This window comes from Passer domesticus, chromosome 11 (genome assembly GCF_036417665.1).
Source record: "Passer domesticus isolate bPasDom1 chromosome 11, bPasDom1.hap1, whole genome shotgun sequence".
NCBI classification, from domain to species: domain Eukaryota; kingdom Metazoa; phylum Chordata; class Aves; order Passeriformes; family Passeridae; genus Passer; species Passer domesticus.
The window spans coordinates 23,540,328-23,560,201 of NC_087484.1; the positions used below are offsets into that span (position 1 = coordinate 23,540,328).

The 19,874-nt window shown below is 47.1% G+C and overlaps 1 protein-coding gene and 1 long non-coding RNA gene across 6 annotated transcripts in view; one reads left to right on the forward strand and one right to left on the reverse strand.

The window, feature by feature from the left end:
* GPC1 (glypican 1) overlaps window positions 1–19,874 on the reverse strand; it is a 200,714-nt gene that overhangs the window by 133,577 nt on the left and 47,263 nt on the right. The gene's annotated exons all lie outside the window — the stretch shown is intronic.
* On the forward strand, window positions 11,521–15,639 carry LOC135278443 (uncharacterized). 2 transcript variants are annotated; one of them, XR_010345959.1, is made up of 4 exons: window positions 11,521–11,699; window positions 14,319–14,369; window positions 14,994–15,068; window positions 15,475–15,639. It is a non-coding gene; the product is annotated as an uncharacterized LOC135278443 (long non-coding RNA). The 2 variants fall into 2 exon arrangements; XR_010345960.1 differs by lacking the exon at window positions 14,319–14,369.

Here is a 19,874-nt window from a genome sequence, read left to right on the forward strand (position 1 = left end):
CTGTGCTTGAAAAAACCAAGATCCTCAAGACTTCATATAAAGCTGAAATATGCTTTAACTGTTTTACAATCATATCAGTATTGTGAGATGGGAATTTGGCTAGAATATTTTGAATAACACAAATATCCATCAGTCCTTTAAGAGAGCGTTCATCGGGCTTGGCATTATGTCAGTCTGCATCACTCTCACCTTGAGTGCTTCCAGCCTCCCACAAACTGGCACTCCTTCAGCCTGGAAAATGGCCTGAGAAAACCGGGAGCAGGAAAGAAAATCAGGGAATGATGCTGTAGCTGTGCCTGTGGTGGAGTTACCTGGCAGGAAGAAGTGGGAAGTCCTGCTCATTAAAACCAGGTTCCACATCCAACTTTGGACTTTCTGAAACGTCACTGAAAAAATGAATGATTTTGTGAGCCCTGTGAATGAGCAATACTTCAAGCATGAGCTTAATATTAATTTATCTCACTGACAGACAGGCAGCTCCACATTCACAAGAGTTCTCCCATCTCCTGCATGGCAAGGCACCCAGCACAGCTAACCTTACAGCACGCTGCTGAACAAACCCCTGGTGAAGGCTTCACCTCCTGGAGGCTGCCAGGAAGGAATCAAAGCAGCCAGGGAGGCATTCAAAGCATCATTAGCCAGCATGTGTGCAGGGCTCTGCCCCTGCCTGCTCCCAGTAGCCAGAAAAGGTGGAGTGACAGCAGCTTTATTGTCTTATCTTCTATTGTGCTTTTAAATTAACACCTTTAAATGCCAGCTCTTCTTACCTCACAGAGCGACAAACTCAGACTGTAACATCACACCTCTGACCACTGAGAGCATGTTCTTCCTCTCTTTAACAAGAACATTGTGATATTTCAAGAGGTTTTTCCCTAGCATGGCAGATATATCTGTTTTTCACTTAAAAGCAACTTAAATCACATCCGGGAGAACAAGGAAATTCATTAAAACGTATTCTGATCTTGCTTAATGTTATAATCAAGTCTCCTACAACTCATGTTGCCTTTTAGTAGCACACAGGCAGATTTAACATATTGTTAAGAATCACCGTAGAAAAAAAAAGCCATAACCCATAACTGAACAGGTTCCAGGGAGCAGGGACACCGCCCCTGAAGCCAGGGTATCACAGCAGAAGGCAGAGGTGATGATTTTCTAACCACTCACAAGCTGTGTCCAAAGCTAACAGCTATTCCCAAACTGACAGCTGCTCCACGCGGCGTCTCCTGCAGCAGGAGAGCGCGGGGAATCTGCTCAGAACCCAGATAAAGGCACTAACACAAACAGTGCCTGACTGTTTTCCCTGCTGGAAAAAGGAGAACAAACAGATCACTTAGTCTCACACTGCTGTCAGAGGCGGAAGAACCTCTAATCTGCTGGGGAGCCAGCCAGGGAGGCGTGCTGGCCTCCAGAAGCAAGGCTTTGTGGAAAACTGCAAATGCTGTTTCCATATGAAACACAGAGGGGTGAAAATATGCAGAGCCACAAGGAAGAAAATTGGCCCTGCCTCCAACCCCAGCGCAGCCCTTCTGGTGTGACCGCTGCTCTTCTGTGAGAAAGAAGAGCTCCACCAAGCTTTCTCCAAGAAATGTTGTGTTTGCCCAAGGCTGTGTTTGCCCACGCCCACCGGAGTCACTGCTCTGCCGCACACCATGGCACAGCAATGGACACACAGGACATCTGCTCCTTTGGCCCTAAACCACCACAGCAGACGCCGCTGCAAACCCGAGGCCTGCACACAGCGAAGGTGTACACACACATCCCCTGCCCGCTAGGCAGGCACTGCTTCCACTGGAAGCAAGATGCACCTCCAAGGGGGGATGAGGAGAGTTAAGGCCAAGGGAGGGATGTGGTTTCTCCTGTCCCACATGCTCCTGCAGGACAAGGTGTGGGAGCCCCACTTCCAACATGGGGCACATCCAGTTCACCCCTGCAGGCTGGGATATGGCAGATCCAGGTCGGAGCTACAAGTGCAAGCAGGAAGGACCCAAAGAAGTGGAGAGGCTCCTCATAGCTTGGCAAGGAGCCCACTGCTTCCTCCAGAAAACCACCATGAGCCTTCCAGCTGGGTTTGTTTCAGAGCAAAGGGCTCTGTTACAAAGCTGTGTGGGAGAAAGAAGGAATAAATGCCCCCAAGGCTGCCGTGAAGAGCACACTTCAGAGCAGCTGCTCTCTCTGTTATCTAATCTTAATTTTAATTGAGATTTTTTTTCCTTGTGTTGCCGGGGGTACTCGGATCCCTGTGCACGTGCTCCTCCTGGGAAAGGCAGCCCCAACCTGCCCGCACACGCCGCCGGCCGCGCAGCCCGCGCCGGGCAGGAGCAGAGCAGGCATCGCACCGCGCGCGCTGCCCAGCGAGACATTCCCTTTAATGCCACCCCTTCCTCTGCTAAATGTCTCCAAATTGCCAGCTCCCTCGGGGATTCTAAATATTAAATGAAAAAAGGTTATTACAACATGCCCGGCAACAGAAATTGGGGTGAGGCTGGCGGTCACGGATAGCCTGGGCCAGAGTTAATTAATACATGCTCACTCCGATTTTTTTCCTGTTTTGATAAAGGGCAATTTATAGTTGGCATGACTGTCACAATGCCCCATGACCCTCAGTCTAATTATAAAATATAATGTGGAAATGCAAATGCAAGATCCTAGGAAAGAAATCCCAGTCTTCTGCAGCTTTTACTTTTTCCCATTCCAGCTTTCTTTTTCCCAGAGTGTAGACGTGGCTCTGAGTGCACGATAAGCCCAGCACGTTAATGTGTGTTTATTTAGAGACCTCTCTAATGTGTTTGTGTTGTGTGTTTCTAGAGCTACAGACCAAAACAGGCAAGGTAACAGCTACCCAACACAGAGCAAATTCCCAGAGGGGAAGACAAGACGGGTTAGTTGCTGAATGCATCTTAGTCAGGAGAGAGGCTGGAGCTGTTTTAATTGTTCATCAATCAATTAACGGCACTCTCAAATGTCTAATTAAGCAGACAACTGGAATTAAGCAAAGGGCATCTCTGAAATGCCAGCCCTCTTAACGAAAGCACTTCTTATGTTCAAGTGAGTACTTGATTAAGGTGTGCTTGTGTGGAGAGACGTGCAGGAAAATCCCCAACCAAGCCATTAGCATGCCTCCCTGGCGAGGCTCTGAAAAATCAATCCTCTGGCGCTGCAACTTAACCTTCACATCCAAGCAGGCACCTGAGCTGGGTGGCAAAGCACAGAACAAATCAGCCTTGTGCAGGCTGTGGCACAAACACGGAGGTGCCCTCTGTGGGCACGCGGGGCTGGATCAGCACAGAGGGAACGGTGACACGGGCCATGCCCATGGACATGGACACCTCGGGGGTGGCAGCGGCAGCACAGCAGGACAGAGGTTTGATGTGGGAAAGCAGCAGCAGCAGCAGCTCCTGAGGGTTTGCTGTTCTTGCAAGGACAAAGCCAAGGCAGGCAGTGAGCTCTGCAAACAGGGCAGAAGCTCCCAGGCCCCATCCATGGGCAGGTGAATCACCAGCACAGGGGGATGTACATCCCACAGCAGCTGGAAACCACAACCACACAGGGGACAGTGGGAGCACCCTGGCAGTGCAGCAAGGGTGACACTGAAATCCTGTCATCACTGGGCACGGATGGCACCCAGCTCCCCGGGATTCAATGCAAACACAAGCATGAGGATGGTGCCACCATCGATTGCACAGCCCCTGAGTGAAACCACGCAATAAAAGCAAGCAGGAGGTTCAGCATGGAGCTGAGAAGATTCCAAACTGATCCTGTTTTTCTTTAGTGCTCCCAGGAATCGAGAAGCATCCACAAAAGCTCCACAGCTGGTTGTTCACATGCATCACATAGCACGTGCTGTGGGTCTGTGCTGCAGCTGTTTAATTTCGTTTCCACAGCTGTGTCCAAATACTTACAACAAAAAAATCAAAATTAAAAAATCACAAGAGACAAGAAAAGAATTTCCAGAACTCCCCTGGAACTCAGAATTCTGCCAAGGGGTGAGGCTGTTCCTGTACAGTAATGTTACCCACAAAGCAGCCTGGTCAAGAAAAAAAACCCAAAGTTGTCCTTCGAGAAGACGACAAAAAGCAAAAGTCCAGTTTGCTACCTCTGGCATATTTACTTACAGAAGGAACTCCTGAGCCTCTCTCCATCAGGACAGAAAGTCCCTAAAAATAACCCAGTGAAAGCTGATAGAGCCATCCTAAAAATCTCTCTCGTGGGTTTAGTCCTGAAGAGTGATACTTTGATACCAACTTTGGCCTTAAGCCGAACTCACTAGCACATACCAGTCCAGGGAGATCAGTTTTCTTTCATCTTTAGAGGTTTTTTCCACTCTGGCAGATACTCTGTCTCCTTGTCTGCTCCTCCAGTTGCCCCAACATCACAAATTACCATCAAAACTTTGTGTACTCGCTTTCCGAATGTCTAAGGTGATAAAATAACAAGTGCTTATATTGCAGCAAGGGAGCTGTGATATTAGGATTTATATTTCTGAGCAGTCTGTCTCTTAAAAACAAACCAAACCATAAGAAAGAAATTTTTTAAAAATCTGAGACGCCACCTCCCTTAATCAGGTGCTCTTGCAATGGGTATCTAAGTGAAAAATAAATATTGCAAGCTTACAGCAGTAAAAACTATTTTAATACAACAGTTCTCACATATATAATCAAGGTAGAAAAGCCTGAAATGTGACACATTTCTTGTTTTCCTTAAACATTTTCTGCAAATTCCAGTAATTATTTATGCTGATGCTTCTGTAAATAAATATTCTCACAAACTGAAAAAAGAAATGGAAAAAACCCAGTCACGATAGCAGCTCCAACACTGCCTTGGAGCCCAGCTTCAGCAAACTTACATTGGCATGTTGCAATATTGATAAAGTTTTTTTATTATATATTTTTTTAATTCTACATTTCAAACTCTTGCTATAAAGAAGCCTGGATGGTACAAAATTGTATCTGAATAAGAAAACTCAAGGAAACTCTTCCACAAAGGAAATTACTATCAAAATTGATGCTTCCTGCCATGTTGAAATTCCAATAAGCATTTATCTCAGCAAATCCTTGGCGGGCTCTGACATTTCTATTATTGGGGCTGACTGGGTTCATCCTACCCTTATGAGAACAAATAGTGGAAGATCCTGGAGGATGGGACCTGCTGCAATAACAGGCACATCACTCAGCAACCTGAAGCGGTGAGAAAGTTGTTTTTTCCCAGGTGTGATGCCAAAGGGCAGTGGGAGGAGAGGACAGAGTCAAAAGCTGATGTCCCCTGGCATTCAGAGAGGTTGTGGTGGTGGTGACATGGACATCCTCATGTCCTGAGGCAGGCAGTCCAACAGGGATGGCCTTCAGGCCTCTGGGGACCATGGAAGGTGCCAGCTCCTGCCAGGCTTCCTGCCCACTGCCCAGCCCATCTCCAGGTGATCCATCAGCAAGGGAGGGAGGCACCACCTTGGCCACGAATGTCCCAGTGAACCGGCAGTGGATCACAGCCATGCCAAATGTGGTCCACAGCCACCTCTGCCTGGTGCTGCCTGGGATTGCTCCAGGTTTCAGGCAAGGCTGGCTGAAAGTGGACAAGAACACAAGGAAAGGCAAAATCCAGAAGTGCAAAATAAAGCAAGGCAGCGTGGGCACCCCAAGGGAAAGAAGGCCCCTAGGTGAAGTTTGTGGTGGACAAACTGCTCTAGAAAATGAATTCAGGGACGTGCACTTATCTGAGGGCTGCTCCTGCCATAACAAGGAGACATTTCTGTGCCATGCTGAGCCCAGTGCCACCCCAAGGGAAATTCCCTGTGGCCAAAGGAGCCCCCTGCCCAGAGGGGTGTGAGGGAGCTCTGCCTCACTCCCCAGTTCTGGCACGGGCTGGTGTCCTGCTGCTGCAACAGCCTCCATGCAGCACTGCCTGTCCCTGCCTGAGCAGCACCAGTGCCAAAACCTGCCTGAGAACCACGTCCCTTCGTTAAATGTTATGGCTGTGACTCCCTCCTTGCAGATGTGCAGACAATCTTAGTGCCTCTGAGAAATCAAGAGAAATTGTCCTGCAGCCTTCCATCATACATTTGCTCTTTCAGAAGCAGATATCCTAATTCTCTTAACATTTTTTTTTTTGTGCTGGGTGTTTCTTGGTTTTGGTTTTTTTTTTCTTTAATTTGGACTCTTCCAGTTCCTAAAATTAGTGGTCAATTTGTCCTCATAGCCCACAGCAGTACTGCCAGCAAACCCAGAGAAAGTGGCCTTGAGGCTTGCACATGTGTTCAGATTTAGAAAGCCAAAAGGAAAGAAACAAGCAGTATAGTAATTTCTTGGCTATTTGGAAAGATATAGCTATTTCTTGGCTATCATTTTCTGAAATAACTGCAAAAGTATAACCGCACCAAGTAAGGAAAGCCTCTACTGCAGTACTATATACCCTCATACCTCACCCACTGACGGCTTATCCATTCTCACCCCATTGATCCAGGCAGTCCCAGAAAGCCCCAGGGAAGAGCAGACTGGGAATACAGAGATCAGATGTCATGGAAGAGAGAAGGAGATCTCTTAGGGAGCCTGGTAACCAGCAGAACTAATGATGAAATACCTCCCTTCTGCTTGTGCCTGATGTGGCAACAACATTTATTTTCCAAAGGTTCCCCAGAGGACAGTGGGCACTGCCTGACAGGGAGGCAGCAGTCAGCTGCTGTCAGTTTTCCCCCTTGCTGCTGCTCCATGGGGCAGCCTGGACAAAACCCCAGCTCCTGGCCTGGCCACGTTCCTGCTGCAACATCCAGCATGGCTGTGATGCCTTTTAGGGACTACCCAGAAACACAGGCCAGACAAAATTAAGGGAATAAAAAGCAGGTATGTTTATGGAAGGGCGTTTAGGTACATTTAGAGCAGACAAAGCCCCCCAGGGGCTACACACAAAAATGGACCACAGGTCACGGGTTTTCACACTTTTATAAATTTGGGCCAGTTGCATATTGGGGATTAATCTTCCAATTACAGCTTCAACTAATGAAGGCATTTACCCCAAATCTGCTTGCCCCAACCCACTTTTATTTTACATCTCTGGGGCCTGAGGCAGTGAGGTGTCCTTGACTGCCAGGCCTGGAGAGGAATTGTTGTGTCTGCCCAAAATGGGAAAGCAGCAGCTCACACTGTGTATGGGGTTTAGAGTTATACACTGAAGAACTGCAGGATTACAAATACATGGAAAATATAAAAGCTAAAATCCCAAGGCCTCAGCTGAGCAGGGGAGCCCAGCCTGGTGCCCCTTGTTCAGGAACAGCCCGAGACACTCAGGAAGCAGCAGCCGCGCCGACATCGGCGCTGCACTGCCGGGAGATCAAACACCAGGGGCTCAGGGAAGGCGGCCGTGCAGGGGCAGGGTGTACTGGGGCTGCCCACATGGGCACACCAGCGTGCCCAAAGAGCCCCGAGGGGACGGCAGGAGCTGCAGGGAAGGCAGGAGATCAGCACAAAAGGGCTCTGCAAACCCAGACTCCTCTTACTGGGAGCAGGGGCACTGCCCCAGGGCCCACAGCTGCCTCGGGGGCAGCATCCACACATCCAAAGCTTCTGGGGTCCCAAGCTGTCCTGACCAGGCTTCAATTCATCCTAAAAACAAAGAAGGGCTTTTCTTCCCTTTCTGTGGCTCTTCTCCATGTGACAGAATTATACATCACAGTATGTTTTTGTCCAGTTTATCCAGATAATGTATCTGGATAAACATAAAAAAAATATTTAAAATATATATACAAATAATAGATATAAATATATATTATACTTATATATAGATATAATATTATAATATATATAAAATTATAAACATATATAATATATAGTAATATAAATAAAAATAAACATATATATATGTAGGTATGTATGTATGTATGTTTGTATGTATGTATGTATGTATGTATGTATATAAATCTTGTTTAGTAAGAAGATCAAGCACACTTGAGGCCCTGCCATGGCAGGAAGGAGGTGCAGTCTCACAGCATCAGTGCTGGAGGGAAGGGGTTTGGGGTGTCTCAGCTGTGTGTGCAAACACCTGAGGGGAGGGTGCAAAGAAGATGGAACCAGGATCTTCTCAGTGCACCCAGGGACAGGACAGCAGGCAATGGGCACAAACCCAAACACAGGAGGTGCTGTCTAAGCAATCAAGATGCTCCTGCTTGAGAAGTGTGGTTGGACCAGACACTTCCAGAGATTCCTTCCAACCTCAACCCTTCTAGGATTCTGTGACATTATTGATCCATGTCACAGGCTGAAGGGCAGCCTGGCAAAGGTGGGCTTCAGGTGAGCACTGATGGCCCAGCTACAACAGGAAAAGCAGGGAAATCACTCTGCAGGCTGAAGGTACCTTTGGTCTCAGGAAAGCCAACTACCCCTTCATTTTTTCTGAACTGTAAAGCCCAACACTTTTTTTCATTATTCTAACAGAATGGGAGAAAAGTTAAATGGGTTCACTTTAAGTTATTTGGGTACGAACATAATGGGTATTTTAAGGTATCCTAAACTACAGGAAACACCTGTAGTAAGCTCGGAGAGCTGATTTCTCTGGGAAGCCACATTCAGAGGCAGAACACGAGCTCCAGCTGTACTGGGCAAACGTCCAGCACTGGGGATCAGCATCCAGGAGTGATGAGCAGAGCTGTCACCAGCAGAGTACCTTAATCTGCTGTCTTTCTTCTTTGCTTCCAGTTTTGTAAGCCAGGTACAAAACTTTTACTTTGCTGGAGTGCTTTTTGACAATGTTTATTTTTAATGTCTTCTGGCAGTAGGAGTAAACTTCAGATAATCTGGCAGGTGCTATGCTCTGTTCCTCAAAAAGCAGCAGTTCTGCCTGTAACAGGATGTAGATTTCTTCTCTTGCTACTCCTGCTCTGAGAGCAGGGATGATTCATTTTTCCCACCAAGATACAGCACTAAGGAATTTCTCTCTGAAGACTTACACAGTACACCTTTAACCTTCAGTTTTCAAGACACATGTTCAGACATCTACTCTGCAACATTTTGTCAAAAATTAGTATTTTTCTCCTATCACAGCAGCTTAACAAAAGTTAAAATATATTCTTGTAACACTCTGGCTTAACTCCCACATATCCCCTAACATCCAAAACCTCCAGGCTCCCCATATCTGTTTGAAGATGGTTGCAGAACTCAACAAGTCTATACCCTTCTATTTTGCCATTCATTTTTTTCCCCTCACTGATAGCACAAAGCAATCTCTAATTCATAATCACATCCGTGTCAGGTTCCCAATCTTAAGAGAAGCACTTGGCACTTTAATCTTCAAGCAGATTACACATTTCCTGTTAGGACTTGAAATCTAACTCTGCATGTGTGGGTGCCTGCACGTTTCTTAAGATTTGCTTAAAAAAAATAATAAAAAGGAATGTTGAACAAAGAGTTGAGACTTTTTTGTCAGGGGTCTGGAATTAGTTTTGCTGATGATGAAAAGATGAAGTGGAAAGGGCTGGACTGCTTCTCTCAGCTCTCTGTGTGGCATCATGGACACTTTCTGCACTAAAGGACTGTCCCTGTGCCCCAGCTCCTCACTGCTGGGAGTCTGGCAGCACCAAGCCCCAGCTCCTGAGGAGAAGCCACAGCACTGTAATGGCACAGAGCAGGGCCATTTGCTGTATGCATGTTTGGAAAACAAGGCTGGCTACCCAACATGGAGAGGCTGACCCTACAGGAATTTACAAAAGGAGAGAAAGGCCAAACAAGTCATTTTTGACTGTAAAACACTCTACTGAGAGACTGATAAAATGAGTTTGAGTTCAGTGGCCCCTCTCTTGGAACAGGCTGGCACTCAGGAGCTGCTGCAGAGTCTCTGGGGTCCAGCCCAAGGGGGAACACAAAGCACAATCTCCCCTCTCCCCTGCCCGGGGTGGGCACAGGAAGGGGCTCCAGATGGGAGCCTGACTCAGGTTACCCAGGGCTGGCATGAGCCCTGCTGGAGAAAAGTGCAGCAGAGATGAACGATATAAGGCACACAATAAAGTTTTTGAATAGTGAAATTTGACATGTTCGTCATTGCTTTAAAAAATATTTTCCCCTTAAATCTGTACTGGCAGCATGTTAGCAGCAATGTTACTGATACCTAGGACACAAAAACCATAGCCAGTGTCAAGCCAGAGCTCTTTGCAAAGTTCTCCTTTAACCCTGATCCAAAGGGTCTAGTTCTGATGCCCAGAAGCTTCTGGGTTTCCAGATTCTTCCATTCCCAGACTTTCCATGTGAGGCTCCCATAACACCTCCAGCTGGGCACTTGTGTGATGTGGGAGGCAGAATGCTGGGAACTGGAGTGGGGTCCATAAATCAGGGCTCATACTGGGCACAGATGAACTGCCTTTCCACTGCAAAGCTTGTGGGCACCAGCAGCCTGGTTCTGATTCCAGCCAGAGACTGCAGTGCCTGAGCACAAGCAGCACTTTTGCGTTCAAGTGATGCAATGCACAACTTCTCCCATGTCAGACCAGAATGGCGTAGATTTTAGCTAGGGAAGAGAGTTCCTTACACTGAAATTTTGGGCATATACATTATACATACAGACACACATATCTATCTATCTATCTATCTATCTATGTACACATATATATCTATATATAGATAGATATTATCTATATATTCTATTATCTACTATCTAGCTATATATCTATTATCTATTTTATATATAAAAATATATTGATATATAAATTATACATTATATATATAATTTTATATAATTATATATATATATATATATATATATATTCATTCTCTTTTGAAACATTTTGCCAGGAACTAAGCCCAGTTCCTGGAGTTTCAGCTGAGTTGTGGGCTTCCTGCTCCTCAGCATGACAGCAGGATTGTGCTGATGACTGAAGAGTATTCCCTCTCCAAGGGGCAGAGCAAAGAGCTGTCATGGCAGGAAGGCTTTGACTAAAGTGAGTGCCTGCCACTGAGTCTGATGACAAAAAACATGGTGGTACCCAAAAGCCAGCAGTGACAGGACATAGCACTCCCTCATACACTCATTTTCAGAACCATAATAATCAGAGTTCTCTTAGCAGTTTGCTTTGCTCTATATAAATAGGGGCAGAGGCCAGCAGAGTGGTTTGCAGTTAATCACATAGCACAATACAAAACAATTGTCAGTGAACTGCCCCTGTACTATTTATTCAAGGCAGAAATAGAGCCAGAGCGGTAGCACGTATTTTCACTATTCACCCCTGCTCAGATTGGCATCACCTAATCAGAGCAGCCTCTTATGAAATGTCTGCTCCCAGGCCACAACTCACCAAACCAGTGCCCAAAGAGTGATCAGTAAAATGCAGGAGAGACCCCATGAGCTGCTTTCTCACAGCACACCCCAGGTGGAAATTGGGCTGGCTCACAGGGGAGGCAAGAACAGCTCAGAAGGAATAGCAGGTCTCATAAGCATGTAAAGTATGATGGAAAGCAGCAGAAGTAAACTTAGACTGAGCATCGGGGCAATGTGGTGCTGAGATGTCACAAACACAATAGTGTCCCCAGAGCAGTGCTAACAGACAGCTACTTAGAGCTGGAATGGAGAGGAGCTCAAAAGACAGCTCTGTGTTGCTCCAAATCAACGTGGCCTGCAGCTCTCAGGATGCTGTTCTGCCTCTGAAGCCTGTGGAGTGTGAATTCCCCTTGTCCACCTGCTCTCTGACCCCTCCATAAAAGTCACTGTGAAGGCCATTAGTGCAGGCTGAGGTGGGTCTTCCTCCACTTCACATCTCCTCACCTGGAGATGACCCCAGCTCTCCGTGTCATTCCACAAACACAGGAGAGAGAAGTGCCAGTCAACAGCTTGGAGCTGCTTTTCCTACAAACACATACGCACAGACAGACACTGCACTTGGCACAAACAGCCAAATCTGATCCAAACCACTGGCTGAGCAAACAGCTCACACCCAGCAGAGGCTCATAAACCTGACACCAGGGCACTTCAGCAGGAAATGGGACATGCAGCTTGAGAGGGCAGCTTGAAATGTAGACTTTTACCATCCACACACTGGGAGCTCAGGAAGCAAATATCCAATATTCACTGGAGATCAGCTGTCCCGCATGATTACAGAGCCAGTCAGGCAGGGGTGATGAGCGAGCTGGGTGCAGTCATTATACCTCTCAGTCTGGGAGAGATTTATTCTGGCCCATCAGAAAAAATGAGACAGGACTGTGTGACCTGACTTGCAATAAGCTTCAAAAAAAAAAAGCAAGTCAAGACCAGGATGGGAAATGAATTTGGCACAATCCTGGACAAACCCAACACACGATATTGGCTCTTAGCTTCTTGCTCACATAATAACCCACGGAAAAGCAATAGCAGTGACCTTTAAGGACCAGAAACCCAGCTGAAGTGGGGAAATTCTCAAAATGAATAATCCTAAATAATAGGGAATATTATTGCCTGTGATCCCTAGCTCCACACCCACAGAAATAAAAACAAACTCTCATTCCAGAGAATTTTTACACAATAGTGTTATTTGCTGGTTTGTTTTCAGACATTTATTTCCTAAAATAAGCCTATGTCAAACTGAAGAGCGGGGGACTGGGCAATGCATCTGGAGATGAGAGTTTTGTACACAAATCCATTCCCAATGTACTGGCCCATGAGCTCTAGAATTATACAGCCCATATACCTTCCACTTGGGTGAAAAAACCAACAAGGAACATTATAAGGAGTATGGGTCTGGGACCTTTACATGCTGCCACTTCACAAACATTTTAGACAGCAATTATTTAAAGACCTGGATACCATTTTACAACCAGCTTCCCTCACCTAACTAATCTGGTGTTAGTCAAAGCCTGAATTCTTTCTTTACTTTTGGTTTTGCTGGGTTGGAGTGACAGAGACTGACCTTTGGAGACAAGTAACATGCAACATGCAACACTGCAACATGCAACACTGCATGCACTTGCACACCTGCTGCATGTCCACAGCCTGGAGAGAGCTGAGTTTTGGACCAGGTTTTTCAAATCTAATGTGAGATGCTTTAATCAACACTTGAGCTTTCTGAGCCCCTCTCTTCACACTCAACCATCACTTGTGGGCAAGTGCATTTATTCTACTCATGACTCAGATCTGGTGTGTGGTGCCCAGCAATGTCCCTGAATGTTCCCCTTCCTAGAGCAGGTCCCTGATCCTGCAGTGGAGAAATCCCACCTACCCTGCATGACTGCAGTGCTCTAAGTACCAAACAAGTCTCAGCCACGGGCACTACTGTCCACCAGTGCAGGAAACAGCAACCTGCCCATCTGACTCATGAGATGTGTAACTTGGACAGCACCACTCATAGGGTACAACACATGGATATGGGCTCTGCCCATTTCTCTGCTTTTAGTTCTGTAGTTCTACCCTTACACTTTCCTGCTCACACCTTATTCTCCTTTCCCACATCTGTCTTTTACCCACCTTTTCGTTCATTTTAGTCCTGCTCTCATTTTTTCTTCTTCTCCTCATACCTTTCCCATTCTCTCCAGCACACCCCTAGTACACAGGCTCCCTTTCAGTTCTTGGGCTTTGCCTTTTTTGCCCATGGACTATTATTCCTTCCTGTTTTCATCATGTCTACTGAACTATTTCAGCTGTTTATGAGAAAGGCTTTAAAGTGACTAATTTTTGTTAGGAAAACCCAGTCACAGGTTGGGTTCACAGTGCCACGTGCTGTACTGAGATGGAGCACTCAACTCACTGCTCTACAAGGACTTTAATACTTGAGCTTAGCCCTTCTCTGCCTCTGCACAATTACTCCTCTTTGCAGTGTGCTCTCAAAAGAAGCCACACAATGACACTTGTGTTTAGGCAAGGGACTGAGGTTTTCTACCACAGCTGGGTGGAGAACGAGAGGGGTGTCTTGAAGTGAAGCAGATTTTGTGACTGAAGGCCAGCCAGAAACGTGTGGGTATTGAGGTCAGCCCTCTCTTTCAGCTTTTAATGCTAAGCACGTTCCATAGGTGTAATAGTCCAGTATTTCCATAGGTACCCTGTGGCACTGGACTTAGAGGAAGGAGCAGCATAATTACTGCTGCCTCCTGAGAAAACAGGTGTTTGCTCTCCACATTTATTTTAATTCCTTCAAATTTGCTGCAGTTCATAAGAGACTAAAAATTTATTACCAGAGCAGTATGAGAGTTTCACTGTTTCTGCTTTATCGCAGAGAGGAGGGACATTGTAAACTAGATGGAAAAAATAAATTAAAAAAAAAAGTAAAGAAAGGAAATAAATCAAGCAAAACCTAAAAAGTAACACTGTGGGAAAGCTGAGAAAGCACAGTGACTAGAGGATTTACGGAAGTGTTAAGAGCATACTGACCAAAACTATTGCCATAGACTCACCAGAGAGATTCCAAGAACAACTGATGCCTCCTTGAAGCAAACCAGGTATTAAAAAGAACCTTATGCCCTTGTATTTCTTATTATTTTTCAATAACCATATAACACTTCTGTGGTAAAATAGTAACATGAACTCATGTTGACCTCTGATATTTGAACTCGGAGCAGCAGAGAATAGGAAATGCCGAGCCCACAAGCGGCAGGAGTGAATGGGGTTATTCATAACTGAGTGCTGTGGGGAGGCTCACCAGTGGAGGCAGCTCCTGAAACCCAGCACTCCCTGTCCTCCTCATCGGTGCTTGCTGCAAAACCATCACTGTCACCTTCTCCAGCTGCCCACAGTGCCTGGAGAATGTGCTGTGCCTGTGTTCCCCAGGGGCCAGGGTGCAGGTTTGCCTCAGGGAGGACAGGTCACGTCCCCCGTGTTCCACAGAGCTCAGCCTTTGGCTGGGGGCATGTGTGTGCCAGTACCATCACTGGTTAGCTCATTAACAGGGCACTTGTCATGGCAGCCAAAAAACCCCCATTAACTTCAAAGTTAAAAGTACATGAGGTAATTTCGATCCTGCATTCCACCCTCGTTTTATTAAAAAAAAAAAAAAAGACACAGTGACATATGATATGTCTGCTAACCTCAGGCTCCCAGCCACCAAGTAATTCATCCTCCTGCAGGTACCTCATCTGAACATGCAAGAGAAACTCTTCAAAGGATTCCTCGGACGACAACTTGTCTCACTGAAACTGAAGGTAAGCAGATCTCAAGAGAAGTCAGTCAAACTCGGTTTCACATCTGATCACACTCATATGTCCCAACAAGCGCCTTTGCTCCAAATGCATTTGAAGTTTTAAGTGTGCTGCCAACTTTCTAGGTGCTTAACTCAAAGAGGTAGCCAGGGGAGATGCCCCAAGAGAAACTTAACTGTAGAGGAAAATTAAAAAATATCTTCTGAATAGAGACCACAGAATGTGAACTGCCAAAACATGCTCAGAAGTTTCCTTCATAACCTTGTAAAACACTGGAGAAAGTCACAAGTGAGACAATTTCTCCTTTTAAGAGGAAAATTTATTCCATTGTAATTCAAAATGCAAGCCCCGTTAAATTTATAGACTTCACATTTTATTCAGTTGTAAAATTCTTGCCCTTATTTGCTAGATCTTGTCAGAGAGCTCAGCCCAAGCCTGCAGCCGTGCTGGCATTGTACTGCTGCAGACAGACGGACACTGCAGAGCATCAGCACCCCAGCCTGCCCCACCACACAAGAACACAATGAAGAAAACCTATTTTTCAGCTTCCCCTTTGACAACTTAACCTACAAAAAGAGGGGTTTTTTCAATAAATAATTCCTCACTCGCTCCCACTGTTTGTGATGCTGGCAGAGGGGATGGGGAATGTGCAGTGTGGGCTGAAAAGGTTGGTGGTCCCCTCTGGTTTGCTGTCAGAGAAAAGCCAGGGCACACTGCAGCTCTGCAGCTGACTCAAGCTCATTTCAAAGAGAAATTGCATTACTTGTGGGCAAAGCTCCCCTAGGGATCACAGTCTGCAAGATGGACTGCTCAGAACATTTAGTTGAGTTACCTCCAGCTCCATTCCTTTCCCCAGAGCCCGTGGGAGCTCAGCACCACAGTTCAGTGTCAAGAGACATCTGCAAAGCTTCCAGAACATGCCCATTACAGGTCCATCTTCTCCAGCTGCTGAGCAACATCAGGTGCCTTTAGTGAAAGTCCAGAGCCAGGGCTGCTCAGACCCTCCACGTCTGTCTACCAGCATTATCACACACTGCACTAAAACTGTGAGAGCATTAAATCAAAAAGGAAGGCAAGATGAAAAAATAGACTCGTTAAAAGGAAACTGAGATGATCACCAAAACAGCCCTTACAAGCCTAGAAAGTACAGTTTCTGCAGCTTAAGTCAGTTCAAAGAACAGTGCTCAGTGAAATCTATTCATCCTCATAGCAAGTGCACCAATTTAGGCAGGTAAACACTATTCTTGGAGCCATGCTGCCACTCAGGTACCCTTATCAAAACCATTCATTTAAGACTGTCATGTGAAGAAGCCATGACACTTTGTCCTTCTCTAGACTAATGCTGCTGTGTCTTTATGCTCAACTTCCTAAGACACGTCTTGCTTTTATTTTATTAAATGCTGGAATCATTTTGCTGCTTGTTGAAGGTGACACACGTTTAGGGTGGACAAATAAAGTTCATGCACCTCATTTGTGATCTGAGCAGCTCTTCGCAGATAATTCAGTTTTCCAGTCAATCTAATTATAGTCTGAAGTTCCAGCAGCAAAGACTTTCAAGTACAAAGCAAAGCAAAGCGTGTAGGAGCTGAAAGCCGTTCATTAATCCCGGCTGGTATTGGTAGGAGTGGCTCGTGCCCTCGGGCTATTCTCCCCACCTTAGCATCAATCTTTATCTTACCTATTATGTGAATCAGATGGTAAATATTTTACTTTCTCTAAACTACAGTAACCCTTATGGTGATCGCAGAGACAGTTTGTTTTGTGATATGAATTTCTTTCTTCCAATCTAAAACATTCCTGAGCAAGATCCCCAAACAGTATTACCTGACACCGTGGCAATGATTTATTGAGAGGATGGGAATAAGCAAAGAAAGCCTGTTCATGAGAAGAATTTATTCCTCTGTAATACCTTTAATAAAAACAATAATCTAGTCATCCTTCTTTACTTTTCATCATCTCTTATTTGAAGAAACTACATCTGCCACATCAATTGCTGCTAGAATTTAATTTTTAAAACTTCAACTCGTTAAGATCACAGGTAATTTTATCCCAGGCCTCACCACTTCAGGGCATGATTTGTTACAAGGGTGGGGGGAAACCCAACCCCAGCCCCAAACCCTGCAGGTAGGAATTCTGCCTTTCCCTTTTGATTTTGCAGTGTGTCTCCTGAGGTGCAGCCGGCCCCTTGGGAGGGAAGGGGAAGCTGCCTGGGCCAGTGAGGTCCCACAGGAGCATCCCACTGGCTGCCACACGCTCAGCCCTGTCTCTTTGAACTAGCCCACAGCACTTGGAGGGTTTTCCATTCAGCCCTGCAGCCAGAGGCCATTCCAAAAAACACCGTTTCTGGCATGGTTATAATATGCAGCCATCTGCAATTTTGCACCCACAAAGCAGCTTATAAATCACAGCAGGGCTGGCAGAGCACTCCCTGTGCTGAAGGACTGGGATGGGGGGTTTTTTCCTGAGGGCAGGCACAGCACCCTTGGGAGCCCTCACGGCCTGTGCTGGGCAGTGCTCCCACAGGCTGACCATGGCACTGGGGACGGGCTCCTTTCATCGGGAAAGGAGCATTTGTCCATCCAACAAAAGAGCACAATCCCCCTTTTCTCCCCTTCCTCTCCCACAGAGGAGGGACCTTTTCCTGGCAGACACACAGTGAAGGCACAGTCCTGGCTGGAGAAGCACCAGGATGCACGGATTGACCCCTGCTCTGAGCAGGTGAGGCAGAACCAGGCAGTGCCTCAGCTCCTCTCCAGGAACCTCCCCAGTGCCAGATGCAGGCCATGAGCTGGGCCAGGGCCATCCCAGCTCTCCAGCAGGGTGGCTGGGGGTCAGTGAGGAGACACCAGCACCCCTGCCACCCACCATCACCACAAGAGCCATGAGCATGCCACACTCCACACAAGGGCTGTGGCAACCCTTTATGAGTGATCAAAACCAAACTGAACGTGTGGGACGGCAGCACGATGTTCTGAAAGCTGTGACAGCAACATCTTACATCCCAAGTTTCTGCTCCCTTGCAGTGCTGGAGGCAGCACCCAGCACAAGGTCACAGCTCTGGTGCAAGCTCTGAGCTGGACGTGTCAGTGGGGCCACCATGACACTCCATGTCTGCTCTCATTTCCAAAAATACCTGTCTCTGGGGTAGCTGAGGCTACCCAATGAGCCAGTGCTTTCCAGATTGCCAGCAGGCCCACCAGGGACTAGCACCTGTCTCACTGCCCAGCCATGGGACAGGCTGCCTGGCCCTCACAGTGAATGGCAGCACACCAGGGCTGCTCCAGCCTGGCACCAGTCCCTGCCAGTCCCCGGTGCCCAGAGGCAGCTGGGCAGAGCTGCTGGCACAGACAGTGCTGAGCCACACTCGGTGTCCTGGTGGCCACTGCCGCCTGCCCAGGCTGCTGCTCTGCTGCCAGCAGCCCTGCCCGTGCCACGGGACCCTTGGGGATGATCTCTGGGACAGACTGAGCAGAGCTTGCCCTGACCTGCTGGCTCCAGAGCGGTGCCAGGAGGTACCTGCAGGCGCTGTGCCAGGGGCAGGCAGTGTCCCAGTGCTGGGACCAGCCAGGCTTCAGGGCAAGGCAGGTGAGCCATGTGAGCAGCTCTCCAGTATTTATCCTGGCCTGCAGCCTGCTCGCTCTGCTCATTACAGAGGTTGTCCTCCTTCCCAAAGTACAATCTCTTCCACAGGACAGCCCATGCACCTCAGCAAGCAGCAGTGGTTTCAAATCCACTGCTAGTCCAGAAGCAGGTGCCCAGCGTGGGAAGCAGTCTGAAGCAAAGCACTTGGAAAAGGCCAGCAGTGCACCTCTGGTCAGCACCAAGAACCCCTGCCCCTCCTCTCCCAGCTTCCAGGCTCTTAGACAGCCCCCAGCACTGCAGTGCCAGCTGCTCCTGAGCTCCAGTGAGGACAGTGGCCTCGGTCACCTGAGCCACACACACACTGCCAAGTCCTGTGCAGAGCCACACGAACCCTGCAGCTGCAGATGGAAGCATTGGCTGCTCCTCACCAAAGCACTCATTTCAAAGGTGTAACTGAGCAAAAAACATGAGAGGAGACAGAGAAACCTGAGCTGGCATTTGTTACTCTGGGAGCAGAACTATGGCTAATGCTGTTCAAGGGAGTTTAAGGTCTCCTGCTCATTGATCATGCTGTGCTTGCAGGGGGATCCTTTCCTTCGTGCTGTACCCCACACGAGCCAGGCAGAGCTCACTTCTGGGAGCTGTGGGAGAGTAGGAGACTGACATCTGCTACCCAACAGGGAAGGGATTCCCCCACCTCCCAGCCAAACTCAGAAAGTGGATGGATGCTGACACTGCCTTCGGCACTGGAGCTGCAATCTGCTGTGTGGGCAGATCCCACTTCAGCAGCACTCACGGTAGGATCACACAGAAATAAAAGGAAGTCTGAATGAATGAAGGGAGAATGTCACATCTAGGCACACAATCTGAAGTCCAACTCAATTTCTCCATGGGCTTTTAAATTAAATTCTTGCTTACTTCATATGCCTTTTATTTAAGGCTGTGACAGAGAGTTCTGAAAGATAGCTTTCATTAAATGTACTTAGCTCCCGAATCCTTTTTTTCCCCCCAAAAACTTCTCTCTCCTACCATCCATTATTCCCGTCTAGTAGTCTCTCATTATTTGTTCTGCAGTGCACAATGCTGTTCTTTCTTTTCAAAATTATCCTCACTTGATTGCAGTGATCAAAACCGAAGGAATATAATGAGAATTTCTCTACTCAGTAAACAGAGACAATCAGCAAGAGATGCCATAGGAGAGTGTTTTTTGCCAGTTCTTCCAAACCA